This window comes from Wyeomyia smithii, chromosome 1 (genome assembly GCF_029784165.1).
Source record: "Wyeomyia smithii strain HCP4-BCI-WySm-NY-G18 chromosome 1, ASM2978416v1, whole genome shotgun sequence".
In the NCBI taxonomy this organism is placed as follows: Eukaryota; Metazoa; Arthropoda; class Insecta; order Diptera; family Culicidae; genus Wyeomyia; species Wyeomyia smithii.
Window position 1 is genome coordinate 5,660,428 of NC_073694.1, and position 14,074 is coordinate 5,674,501.

The 14,074-nt window shown below is 35.1% G+C and overlaps 1 protein-coding gene across 14 annotated transcripts in view; it reads left to right on the forward strand.

Annotated features, from left to right (window-relative positions):
• The window catches only part of LOC129732887 (disintegrin and metalloproteinase domain-containing protein unc-71), a 932,421-nt gene that overhangs the window by 176,404 nt on the left and 741,943 nt on the right, over positions 1–14,074 (forward strand). For 2 of the 14 annotated variants that reach the window (XM_055694329.1, XM_055694339.1), the window contains exon 1: positions 3,825–4,972. The exons of the other annotated variants lie outside the window; for them this stretch is intronic. The gene's annotated coding sequence lies outside the window, so the exon portion shown is untranslated. Of the gene's footprint in view, positions 1–3,824; positions 4,973–14,074 lie in introns of those variants that run through there. 14 annotated transcript variants of the gene reach the window in all.

Below are 14,074 nucleotides of genomic sequence, written 5' to 3' on the forward strand. Positions count from 1 at the left end.
TCCATTCTTTGTGAGTGCTTCACTAGTTTGGCTTCCACATCAACTGACCGGAATATACAAATCAAAAAAGCTCAAACACGTTTAATACGAGCTGCTCTCAGAAACTTGCCATGGTGTGGCCCACGGACCTTGTCTCCAGTGCAGTGATCAGTGCAGGCTTATCAATATTGACACAGTAACCGGACGACAGAAGATTTAGCTGGCAACGTTTGTCGCTAAGCTCGTAGAACTTGACTGTCTGAGACTGCTGTTATTACTTGATGTTTGTGTCCCATCGCGTGCTCTATGGACTTCTTCCCTTTTCCAAACCGTATTAAGAATCAAATTTAAAATTTACGCGCCTAACTTTTACTTTGAAAGTAATAACCAATAATCTCTTCATTGCAACAAACTTATTATTACTTATTATTCGAGAAGCAATAACATTTATCTTTAATCAAGTAACAACACATACTGTCATATATTTTGCACATATTACTAGTTTCTCGTATCTTTATTTTATCCAGTGTGCGCGCATTTGTTCATCCAATGCATAAGGAGCATAAGTACGCGAATGATGATGATTTTAAAAACTTCATATGCATGTTGAAGTCACAGCACCCATATTCGCATCTCCGGCAACTCTAGTCACAACACGAGAACTGTACTAGAATTTCTTGAAAATACTAGACATTTATTTAATTGGAATTATTTCAATTGAAGAAATTCCAGCACAAAACTAAACAATTCTAGAATCTTTTTTTAAATTTTTAGAAATTCTGTAATTTTTAGGGATTCTGGGATTGGATTGATAAGGTATCATACCTTTTCATTTCCAAGTAAACAGTCAATTGAGCTAAACCACTATGTTGATGGTGTTTTCAATTACACTATTGATACAAGGAAACTACCGGAGAGATTCTGTGTATGTATGAATAAAGGGGACTGAAAAGAACCAGATCGCTGCATCAACACATATGCTGTGGATTAAGTTTCGCTAATACATGCATTACGGCTCTTGCTTGAATTTTTTCCTGCGGAAACGCATACAAGCGTGTCTTCTATTTTATTACTTTTTGTCATAATTCAAAAATAACAAAATCTCCGTGAGTGATGGGTGTATTTATTACAGGGATCCTCGAAATTAGAAGAGTTCATGGAATGCAAGGTATTACAGTGTTTCTCAGAGCAATGAAAATTATGACAGTACTCGAACTTATTAAAATTAAATGTCAACTTTATAATTCTAAACTCTTCAGAAGTTCTAGAATTAAGAAATTTAGGAAATTTTGGAAATCCCAAAGAAAACAACGATGGTCAAAATTCCAGGGAACATGAAAATTCAGAGGGATTCCGTGATTTCTGAGGATTCCATTATATCTAAGAATTCCGAGAACCCCAGATAATCTATAAACGTTAATAATTCAAGCAGTTATGAGAATCCCAGAATTTTACGGAGTTCTTAGAATTCCAGAAGTTTAAGGTATGCAAAATTTGTGAGAACCTCGGTATACCAGGAATGTCAGAAATTGATGAAACTCATTTGAGGATTTTTAAGAATTCTAGCAGTTCAAAACGACCCAGGGCTCCTAGGGAATCCCAAATTTTTGGGAATTCTTGGAAAAAAAACTGGATTTCACAGCTTCCAAACAATCTATGCATTTTGGGTACGAATTTTTTATTATTTCTTGACAGTCTAGTAATCAATGAGAATCACAATGTTTAAGGAATAGTTTCTAGATATTTTTTAACACTTTTGGGAGTTTTGTTGAATGGAAACTTCGCTGAAATTCCTGAAATACTAGTGAATTGGAAGATTCGAGGTGGTCTTTGATTTCTAGGAACACAAGAATTTTTTTTATAGTTAGATAATAAAAGAAATCGAGGAACTCCGGAATATCAAGGACCTCTAGAAGGAAATCCTAAAAAATCTCGAACCTCGAAGAATTTACTATTTCTATAAACTGTAAAAACCGCTAAAATTTATCGGAGTTTTAAGAATTTCAGAGTTTTAAAAAAGGGGATAATTGACTGTTTAGCATACTGACAATTACAAGATATATTAGAATTTCTTGAAAATACTAGAATTTTATTTATTTGTAGAAATTTCAGCATAAAACCAAACAATTCTAGATTTTTTTTCTGAAGTGTCAGAAAATTACAGAATTAGTTTATAGGGATTCTGGGATTGATATTCATACTAGAAAGAAACAACCATCTTAAAAATCCAAACAATCCAGGATTTCTAGAAATTTTAAAGGTTGTAGAAACTCCTAAAAATCCAACAATTTTTAAAGTTTCAAATTTCTATAAGTTTATGAGTGTTGGAGAAATTCAGAATCTCTTGGATATCTGGTATTTCCTGATGTTGTGAGAATTTCAAAAATTCTAGTGAACTCAAAATTTAAATTCACCAGAATCTTGAAACTTAAGAAACATGAAATTCCGGAATTTTTGGGAGTTTTATGAAATCCGAGTTTATTCAATTCAAAGATTCTACAAAAATTTTAAGTCTTAAATGTTTCCTGGAGTTGTTTCAAGTGGTTCCGAGAAGTAATACATATCAAAAATTTTGAAATTTTTATTATTTTTGAATAGTTTAGAAGTTCTAGAAATTAAGAATTTTGGGTATTAAAAAAACAAATGATTTTAACGAATCTCTGGAAATTTTTGGATTGTCAAAATATTAAGAATTCTGTCAATTTTGATAAATCCAGGAAATCGAGGATTCTCATGGATTTCTGATAATATTAGTGATTCGAACAATTCTTTTAAGTTTCATCGCAGATATTCTGGGAATATAAAAATTGTGTAAATTCTATAAATAAAACTTTGTTATAATTATGGAATTTTAAGAACGTATCCTACATGTTCTAGAAATGTTCTAGATATTTAATGTGCCACAGGCATTCCACGCTTTCTAAGAATTTTATGAATGCAATCCTTTGCATTGATTCCGATCTGACAATATTTTTAGAAAATTAATTATTCATCATCATCAACCTGTTCGCAATTTTCTCCCAGTGCATCGTAATCAAGAGGGGCCAAATCGTTCCCAAGCCACACGACCACAACCACCGGCCTTCGATGACGTCAAACGCATCGGCAAGTTGTAAACACGGTGACACACATTCGCTCACTTGGCCGTACCACTGCTCTCGTGCCAGGACGAAACGGATGCTGGCAGTGGGCGAGAATGCTGTCAGCTAGCTGCTGACGGCATTCGTTTCCCTTTTCATCCCAACTTGTGCTGAAGCTGAAGCAGTTCGGCTGTTGTCGCGCTCAACACGGTTGCCAAACAATAGCGGGAAATGGCGAAACGCGCGACTGGCCTGCATTCCTAGTGTCATACGCGACTTGCCACACCACCACCGTCGTCGCCGCGTGTCACACGCTCATGAATAGTTAAAATGTAGAGCAAATTTTGGCAGCTGTGCCGAACTTGAACACACACACTAGTCACTGCCATGACGCTGGGATCCTGGGATTTCTGACGCACGAGTGACACTTCTTAGTGTCATTGTGTGTATGTGTGTGTAAAGGATGCTGCCAGCATTCGTGGGCCCTGGGAGGGCGCATGCTTTCGAACGGTGTCTTCCGGCGGCCGGTGCGTTTGTTTGTGTGTGCGCATTTGTGCGAGTGAGGGCGGGAGCCTGCGCAGTGCTGCCAGCGGGAAGCTTTCAACCGAAAGCTCACTCAGCTCGGGCTGTTTTCTCACTTCGGTTTGTAGAATGGTGAGCTCGTGAGAACAACGATGAGTTAAATTTTACTCATCGGTTGTTCGAAGCCAGCGCGGGCTTCGCGGGCTCTCGATGAACCATTCGTCGTCAGTTGGGTGCGACACGTGCTGGCCAGTGGACCGATGTTCGATGTGTTCCGGTCTTACTTCGGGCGTTCTGTCGACGGGTTATTGAGGTGTAGTTTAGAACTTCAATTCGGACTTGGTGAATCGGTGGTGTAGTGAAATCCTCTTTTTACTAATCACTTGAAACGAAACAAACGAACGAGTTGTTGTTCCACGACGCTGAAGATAATTCGCCTACTCCAAGATGGATGATGATGCTGATAGAAGCTGACACATCTCGCATGTTCGGGTGAAAGTTTTTTTTTTTTTCTTGCTTTATCATTGGAACGGAATAGCAGCCTCCTCACGGCAGCCAGTTTGATAAAGGAAAGCTCCGCGCGAATCGGATGAACTCGGGATTGACTTCGGGTTCGAGTTCATTTGCTCGGTCCAGCGTTCTGAGGTCTGCAGATCCGCTGGCTGTCGGTCGGTTGTTCGTTCGCACCAGTACAGGTTGTGCTTTCGCGCGGTGCTGAACAACGCGGTTGGGCTCTTGTGCTGCATGTGTCGGGACATCGGCGGTACCGCGGTTCCAAGAATTTCTCCAGTGCCCCCCCCCCCAGTGCTAGAGTGTGTACGGACGAGGTGAAAGAAGTGGAAGCGAAAGGGTTTTTAGTGTTGGCAGTGGAAAATACTATCCGTGACGGAGGCCTACGAAGGTGTATTTTCTTTTTCGGGGGAGATTTTTCGACGGGAATGTGCGAAGGGAGGCTGCAGAACAGCCCAGTGATGAATGTGTCGTTCAATATCCGGAAGCAGCTGTCCTAGATTGTGGTGTTTTTTCTTGCGAGAATGAAAAACCTGTCCAGATTTAAGTCTTGATGGCGTGCTTCCACCACCGGAAGTCGGCTGACGGTTCGGAATGACGAGTGCGACTTGAGGGGTTGGGAAATTGAAAGCCCCACTTTCTTTAAAGGTGCAGAAGAGTGAAGCTAGTGATGTGGTGTGATGGGCTGCAGAAAGAAGCTAGTTTTGTACTGATGAATAGGAAGCCAAAACCGGCCATGATAATGTAAGCGAAGCACGTGTGAATAATTAAGGCTGAGTTTTGCCAGTTATTTAGTGGTTCAGAACAAAACAAAAGAAAGAACAAAAAACAAGAAGTTTAACTTCGAAGGATGCAAAAGTTCGCACCGTGAAACGCTAATCGTAAGTTGTTCGTTTTTATCGTTAATTTTTGTTTCCCACACATATCCGCCCGTAAGCTTTTATGCATAGGAGCTTACACTCGTGGGGTGGAACAGAAAAAACTTGGAATAGGTCCAGCACTTTGTTAGTACACAATCAACACCCGAACGTGCGAGGAACGGTAAAAAGAACAAAGAACACTGAAGGATGTCCGGAGAATATTTATAGTTGTTTTGTTGGAACTTTTTTTCTCTCTCCTTTTCCTCCTCCTCCTTGCTGTGTGTCTCGATCCGGGAGTTGGTTGAACCTGCCAACTTTCTTTCCGTTGCTTTGCAGCACCCCGGTTCCTGGCGTTTGTTCTTTTAATCTATCTAATGCTTCTTGGGTTTTCGTTCTGTCGTCTCTTGTTTCTCGGCAGTGGGCGTTTTATCCTAATTTTAATTATAAATTTTCTAATCGAGATTTGTCTAAATAGAGTATGAGACCATAAATTTGTAACGAGCCTCGGCATTCTATTCTATTTCGACGGAAAAGGTTTCTATTCAAGTGAACCAACCATTAAGTGAGGGGTTGGAGGAAATACCCCAAATAGCCAGAGCAGCCGCATCAGCAGCTGCTGCTACTACTGTTGCTACTGTGAGGAAGGTCCACCAACGAGGGGCTTGAGGATTCGTTTCAAAAATATGACCCAAGGCAGAAATAAAACCCAGTAACAGATTGGCCTGACTGCCGCCGCGTTGGTTCCCACTCGGGGTTGCGGTTCGGCAGGATGGCTTTGATGTTCTCCAGGCTTTAATTTCGGCTCCCAAAACCATGTGCTTAGATTTACGATTTTTCGAGCATCAGCGCTAGTAGAAGTGACTATCCTAACCCCGAGGACGGCTTGCTAGCGGTTGCGAGTTATGGGAAGTAATATTTACGGCACGTGAGGCTTACCCCGAGCGGTTTCAATAATTTAGTGCGTAATCTAATAGAAGTCGGTAATGGTGGAATCCTTTATTCATGGGCGGTAACCTTTAAGATAAGATGTTTTTTTTTTTGTTATGGAAGGGTTATCTTACCTTATTCAAATTGATGTATTGAGTTGACAATTTTTAATAAGAATGAATATATATCATCGTTTTACTAAAAAGACATAAATTAATTTGTTACTGAAATCGAGGACTGTAGCTTAACTCGTTCTACATTTTGAGACTTATGTATTAGGGTCGTTTCTTAATTTGGTATAGAAAAAATCGATTAAAAAGTTTCAGTATCCGACCTAAAAAAAAATTATCGTCCATTTCTGTCTAATCTCCAAGGTGTAATTTATTAACAATTTTGAATTTTGCAATAAACGATTACCTAGCACAACTAAATTGAAAATATGGACTAAACTTCACTTAGGGAAGTCTGAGTCTGAAAAAAAAATTAATTGAAAAAAAAATTGCTCAAAAATGTGTATGCAAGAGGTAAAATCGTTAGTATAAATTAAATATAAAAATGAAAATTGAAAAACAGTCTAATTGTCCTCAAGCTCATTTACCTATTCTATCATCATCTTCCTCACAAACTTTTGTACCAACAGCCTCTTTTTTTTTTGATATTTTGTGCCAAGAGCCTAGAAGAAGACGACAGTTTTGGTAGTTCAAATAGTGAGTTTTATGACCTTAGCCTGAAAAAATAGAGAGGTTACGCGAGAGCAAAAAAAAACTCCTTTGGAACGTTTCACACTTACTGATTATAAACGTTTATTTTAATTTTCATCATTGATGAAAAATAATATTTCGGTTTTTCTTTCCATTTGTATGCTTAACGATGATTTTTGCCTTCTGTTTTCGAGTAATACCCGAAAACAGGTCGTGAATGTTGGTACAAACATCCGCAATATTGTGGTTCACTTTTTCACTTTAGGTACAAACAGTAAAGCTCAATTGTAGCAATCAAATGTATTTTTTGAATTCATTCTTTGAAAACAAAGAGTCACATATAATTGTAGAAAAAAACTTGAAATATTAACAGATGGGTTTTGGGTTTTTATGGCAAATGGATAATTTTATTGAGAATAAGTCCACACTGAAAATTCTTCCTCTAATAGACTATAAATAAATACGTTGCAAACTGTAGATTTCGAACGAATTTGCAAAAATATAACTGCGAATCCTGATTCATTTGAATTACTATAATCGATCTTACACTTTGGAACCAAAATCATCATTTGCGTGACGTTTGGTGCTTAGAGTCAACAAAAAAATGACACTTTCAGTAGTTTGTCTATCATTCCACAACCTGCTTGTGGGAAAATTTTTGAAATTATCTATTTTGCTCTCAATTGATGGTCGAAAAACTAACCACAGCACACTGTTTCCAAAGCTGCAAAAACGTGATCGAAATTATTTTGATCCAAAAAACTAGATTTTAGATCCATTAATTATTCTCCATTTTATATAAGTTGCAATTTTGTGATTAATCCACTTAACAGTGAGAAGTGAATTTTACTTTTCTCATTTTTGCATATAGAAATTCACTTTGTTCGGCAAAGTTGTTGTACATTTTATAAGAAACAACTTTCTCAAAGGTACCATACTTCTATCTGCCTTTTTTAATGGGCTTTTTTGGAGGTTTCTACAGATGGCCACTTAAAATCATTTTTTTAATATAACATTTAGTGGTGATTCAATTTTCCAATGTCTACATTGTTGTTAACTATCACAAAACACACAATTTCATCCAACAAAGTTTATTTTTATCTCTCATATTTCATCGGTCATTGACGATTTTTATTGAAATAATGCACTAATTTACTTACAGATATCTTTAAAATCTTCTAATATCTACAGATTAAATCTTGTATATATTTAAGTATAAGAAAAAAGTCATTTGGTCCAGATATAGGTATTTGTCTCTCGCTGTCTCCTGCGCAGATATTTGTAAATAAATAAGTGCATTAATTTACTAAAAATCTCCAATTACAAAATAAACTTGAGAGATAAAAATAAACTTTCTTCGGTTAACATTTGTTTTTTATGATAGTTAACAACTTTGTAGAACATTGAAAAATTTTAGAAAATCATTTTAAAAAGTTATATTAAAAAAATTATTTAAGGGGGCATTCTAGAGAAAACATCACAATAGTTCATTTAAATGACCAGATACAAGTATAGTGTCTTCGACAAAGTTGTTTCTAACAAAATGTGCTAGAACTTTACTCAGCAAAGTAGATTTTTATACGCAAAAAATAAGAAAAATAGAGACTCATTCCTCACTTTTAGGTAGATTAATCACAAAATTCTAACTTCTACAAAATACAAAATAATTAATGGAACAACTTTACTGAAGACAATATTACTCCAGAAACATTATTTTTTTCTCTTAAGAGTAATTAGGGTAAATTAGCGCATTATTCTAGTAAAATCGTCAACAACCGAAAATACATGTGAGATAATAATAAACTTTCTTCGGAGATATTGTTTGTTTTATTGTAGCAAATAATTTTGTAGAACATCCGAAAATTGTAGAAAATCACTATAAAGAGTTAAATAGCAAAAAAAAATATTAATGGCAATCTATAGAAAACTCCACAAAATTCCATTTAAATTAATAGATAGAAGTATGATGTCTTCAACAAAGTTGTTTCTTTTAAAATTCTTTACAACTTTGCTGAACAAAGTGAATTTTAATATTCCAAAAATGCGAAAAGTAAAACTCGTTTCTCACCGTTGAATGGATTAATCAAAGAATAATTAATGGAACAACTTTGCTGAAGACGTAACGGCTCTAGAATCAATATTTTTGGGTCAAAATAATTTCAATCACGTTTTTGCAGCTTTGGAAACAGTGTGCACAGGTTGCAAATCTGGTTGAGTAAACTATCAAAATTGTTATTTTCTTGCTTGCAGTACGTATCACTAATGATCGAAAAACAGTTACATTTTTTTTGAATTTCCAATTCCTAGAACGTTTAAACTGTGATTTGCCGCACTGAAAATAAGCAATAAAAATTCTAGATGCCACCAAGAAGAAATGGTTGATCTAATAAAATAGAACTCAATTTGAGATCTGTTTGAATTAGAGTCCAGTTCTGGATGTTAGAAAAACATGTAAGCCCCGAACAAGTGATTTACAGGTGAAAAAATACTAGTAAAAAGACGGATTATTTTTGGAAAAAAAAAACTAAATTAGGTTTTTGCGGAGAAAACCACTGACGAAGACGTTCGATACCCTTTATGATTATTTGAAAATATCGCTTCATAATTGTTTGAGATAAAACACAAATACCATGAAAACTTTCTTAAAACACTAAAACAGTGTTCAATATTTAAACAATAGCGTTTTGTGATTATTTCTAAGGTTGTTACTCGAGAATGCGTCAATCCAACATCACTACCGAAATATTTTATAAATATAATAGAAGAAAAGATGTATTTTGAATTTATTTTCGATTCGAAATGCTGAGGCTATTCTGACATTATCTGACAATCTCTAACACCAGTTCAAGGCTTTGCCTTTGGCTCAGTCAACGGTCTGTAAACAAAATCGAATCATTTAGTAAATTACATAAGCGACTACATTTACTAGTGAATATTTTCGATTGGGTTGTTTCCTACATTTTAAGCACTGTTTTTATTAATTCTGCCAAAGTAGAACTGATCTCGACTGTGACGGTGAATCTTGTCTCTATCGGTATCTGTGACGAGGCTGTGTCCTGCTCGCATTTTTTTTTTTTTTTAAATTTTGGTTAAACACTTTTTATCTTCATTCATTGACGCTAATCAAAGTAAAATTTGAAATTGAACTAAGAACATCAGAACAGTTTTCTTCCAGCTAAAAAAATTTCATTCTACGTCAGTTGCATCCAGAATTTTAACCTCAATTTTGATCGCAAAGGTTAAGATAAAATTTGCTAATTTCCTCAAGAAACATATTAGGATTTTATTCAAAATATTTATTCATTAAAATTAGTTCTATTTCTGAACAAAAAAAATGACAATTTTGGGCAGTTTTTATATAAACATTCTTAGTCTGTGACTAGTTGCCGGGAATCAAAACAAAAACTTGGTTTTTTCATTCACTTTAAGTATTAAATATTCACATATTAAAAAAACGAATTGAAAAAAAAATTTTTTTTTTTTTCAATTAACAACATCAAAAGTATATAATTTGGAAACAATACCTTCGTTGTTTTTAAAAACAAACATTTTTCTCAAATTTTCCTCTATTCTGAAGATAATTTTCACTGCAATTTTACAAACCGTGAAATGGGGGAGAAATTGATCATTGGGGTGAAATTGATCACCTGAAAATTCGTGATAAAAAATACTAATACAAAAGATCACATTGCTCCTACAACACTAGGCAATGTTAACGTGTCCTTAAACGCAACTTTTGCATGATTCACATACCTTTCAAAGTGATCACTTGCATGCCCGGTGCAATTCTTCATAGTTTCGAAAAATTCTTCAAACTCAGTCAAAACTCAATCAAATTTGATCAAACAAATTTCCAAATAACAAAAAAAAAGGATTTAATTTACTTAAAGTGATCTTAGTTGAGGGTTAATTACGTTAAATTTGGAGAAATGAGTAAAGTTTGATAAAAGCTCAAAAAATGTAATTTGCAACAATAATTATTCCATACCATTGAAAAAATACTGATGAATTCGCAGGAAACTACAAAGATTTCGATTTCAGAGCAAGTTCTTGAGCTTTTGCAACAAACCGAATTGAAATCGGTCTAACGACGATCAATTAAGAGCAAATTTAGCAACAAGCAGCTCGTGAACGAAAATAAACAAATTTTAACCTGAAATATCGTTATTTTCGTTTCCAAACTAGCTGTAAATGATATTTTTCAGTACAGAAATCATCATTTATCTTTAGCATATCGAAAAAAAAGCACATTGCCAAAAGATTGTATGGATTCCAATGGTGATCAATTTCACCCCAATTAACCTCATAGTATCTATAGAATTATCGAATTTATTTCATAAAGTAGACGATAGAAATTTCACCAATAGCCATGGAGGTTTACTGGAGCATATACCAGTACTTGTTTTAAAATTAGACTATTTCGGGGAAAATGTACATGAAGCTAGTTAATTGGAAATTGTTATAAAAATTGATCAATTTTACCCCGTTCCATGGTACCAAGATTTTTTATTCCGGGTAGTGTCGTTTTCTTAGCAATAATTAGGAAATGTAAATTTTAAGCACGTTAGTGAAAATTTGTTTCGTGTTGTTTTGATATATTCTTTATATAAAACCCATTTTGAGAACCGTTGAAAAACATTAGTTTCACTTTCTCAGTTAAACAGGGTATTATTAACCGTGCGTTTCCTTTCACTGTTGAATCGGTGGAGACGCTAAGTTAATCATTCGACAACGTTCTAGGGAACGAGTTCAGGAGGAAATTTGAATCTAGAGCTCGATAGTAATATGGTAGAGAAAAACTTTCTTCTTTGTTACATATGATTAGGTGGTTATTTTTGTGCTATTACAAATTAGGGTGACGAAATCAGATATCTCACTTTCGTATCCTTGTAGATAGAATTGAAGATTGTTCCACAATGCTGCTGTTCCGTTAATCTTAAGCAAATTTGTGAAAAAAAAGTTTTCTCTATCTTTCAAAACAACCGACTTAGAGATACTTTGTAATTTTATGAATCATAATAAGGTGACAATGAAACAATATTTGCTGTTCTAAATCTTAGGTACGAAAACGACATGATTTTATCAATTTTTATGTTGTTTCACGTTTTTTGAAAAACTTATATAAATTTTAACTTTAGAAGGTGTGAAGGTATGTTTCGAACATCACAAGTGTACAGCTTGCGATTTTGGATAAAAGATATGCTCATTATGCACAGCCTATCATACACATATATTGCGTCTCATGTGATGTAACTTGGTCACTTTTTCGATGAAAGACAAACTTACTATTTTTCTATTTTTTTATGTAGCTGTGTGCCACTAACACCAAAAATATTCGTACAGTCGTCTCGAAGTATACCTATGGTATAATTGGTCGACGTGCAACCAGACCGAACCAAGCGCCAAAAACTTTATTTCGAGTAGTCGTCGATCAAAGTTTAACCACCCCGTATGTTTCCTGCAAACTGCTGCAAAGAAATTTTGTTATAATACCATTATAAACTGTTCAAATGATTTCGTTTTTTCATGAAAGATAGATTATGAAATTTAACATCCACTGGTGTTAAAAACTCAATTTTCAAAAAAATGGCGCTTGGTTCGGTCTGGTCGCACGCCGACCAATTGACACCGGAGAAATTCACAATGTTTGCAGGATCGCAACACCGACTATGCCTCCCAGAATCAATGATATAAAAAACACGTAGAATCACTTATAAGTAAATGCATGGCTTTTTCACACAGCCTCTTATCATACAAATTCAATCGGCGTCTTTTATAACAAATTAAACGAAAAAAAGCACATTTCAATAGGTGTTGAAATAAATTTGAAACATTTGCATGTTAAATTGAAGCATACCCTTTTTTATCTCGAACAAAAAAGTACAATCACCTTCGACTGATGACCTGCTTCAAGCAAGCGCTATACTCTTCAAATGAAATTTGTTGCGTGCAACATTTTCGAGATAAATGAATTGATAGCCTTATTTTAATTATTTACCATCTGTTGTAAGCATCAATTGTTAGACAGTTGATAGCTATTCAACCATTCTTATGAATTCTGGTGCCCTCAGCAATTGCTAAAACGCGTCAACGAAAGAGTGTCGTATAGAAATTGTCCGCCAGGTTCGTCGCTTTGTTTATAGGAAACCTAGTTTGAGTCTCTGAAAAAAAGGTAATGGCTAAGGACACCAACATTCTATAACCTTTAATTTTTTCCGGTTTGAGCTTTTGAAGTGTACCTGTGTTGACCAAATCCTCCCCGGCTGGTCTCGAGGTACGATGCTGGCCTAACAAGCCAGTCGTCGTAGGTTCGTGTCTTGACTCGGAAGAGACTGTTAGTGTCAGTAGGATCGTAGCGCTAGCCCCGCAATTGTCCTGTACACTTAACGATTGTCTGCGAAGTCCGTGTATAATAAACAGAAGGTCAAGTTCCGAAACGGAATGTAGCACCAAGGCTTTGCTTTGCTGTGTTGACCAGTGTTAATAATAATATAATTATTTATTAACAAACTAACTGCTATTGACAAGTGAAAAGTGGAATTAATTTAATAAATAAATCGTTATATTATTCGGAGAACTTGATTATCCAGAGTGGAATATATTTCAAAACTATGGATAAACCAGTGCAACCTGTTTTAGCGAAATAGACGAATAAATATTCTTCAAAATTAGGCTTTTGTTAAGGATAGTTTTGAAAATGTTTGTCAACTCCCTGTTAAACTGAGCCTTTTAATTTATAGCTTCACGACTAGTTGTATCAATTATCAAAACAACTAACACGGAGCTGCTATGGATTTCCAGAAACGTAAAAATGGAATCGAAAATAGTTTTCTCTGTCGCCAATTATGATAAATTCAATTAATTTTTTTGATATATCCAACAGCAAAAAGTAAAAATTCTTTCCATCATACCCTGAAAAGTTTAAAGTGGTAAAAATGGTCGGAGAACACACTGTGCAAAAGCTTATGAGTAGTGTTAAGAGAAAAGTTAGAGAACTCGCGTATCCTACGAAAAATAATCCCAACTTGAATTGAAACTGGAAAGAAAACACTTATTATCTATATTTCAGAATAAAATGACCCGAAAAATCCTGTATTTTTTGTTTTATTCAAGAAAGAAGATGTATTTGTAATTAATGGGTTCGATGATGGCAATTTCGGTCACGGGTTACTTTAAAACACGTTTTATTATGTCAAAGCCGACGTTTCAAGGATATATTTCCTCGTCCTTGAATCCTTGAAACGTCGGCTTTGACATAATAAAACGTGTTTTAAAGTAACCCGTGACCGAAATTGCCATCATCGAACCCATTAACTATTTATTGGTCAAACAACGCTTAACATGTATTTATAATTTTCAGAACAGTCTATAATCACTTTTTTACCATTTATATGTTATAGAATTGAGAAAGGGTCGATCATGCGTAGACACGAAAGATAGGTAAATGACAAAAACTCCAGAAAGTAAACGTTTCTAAGGACTTCTTTTAAGCCTT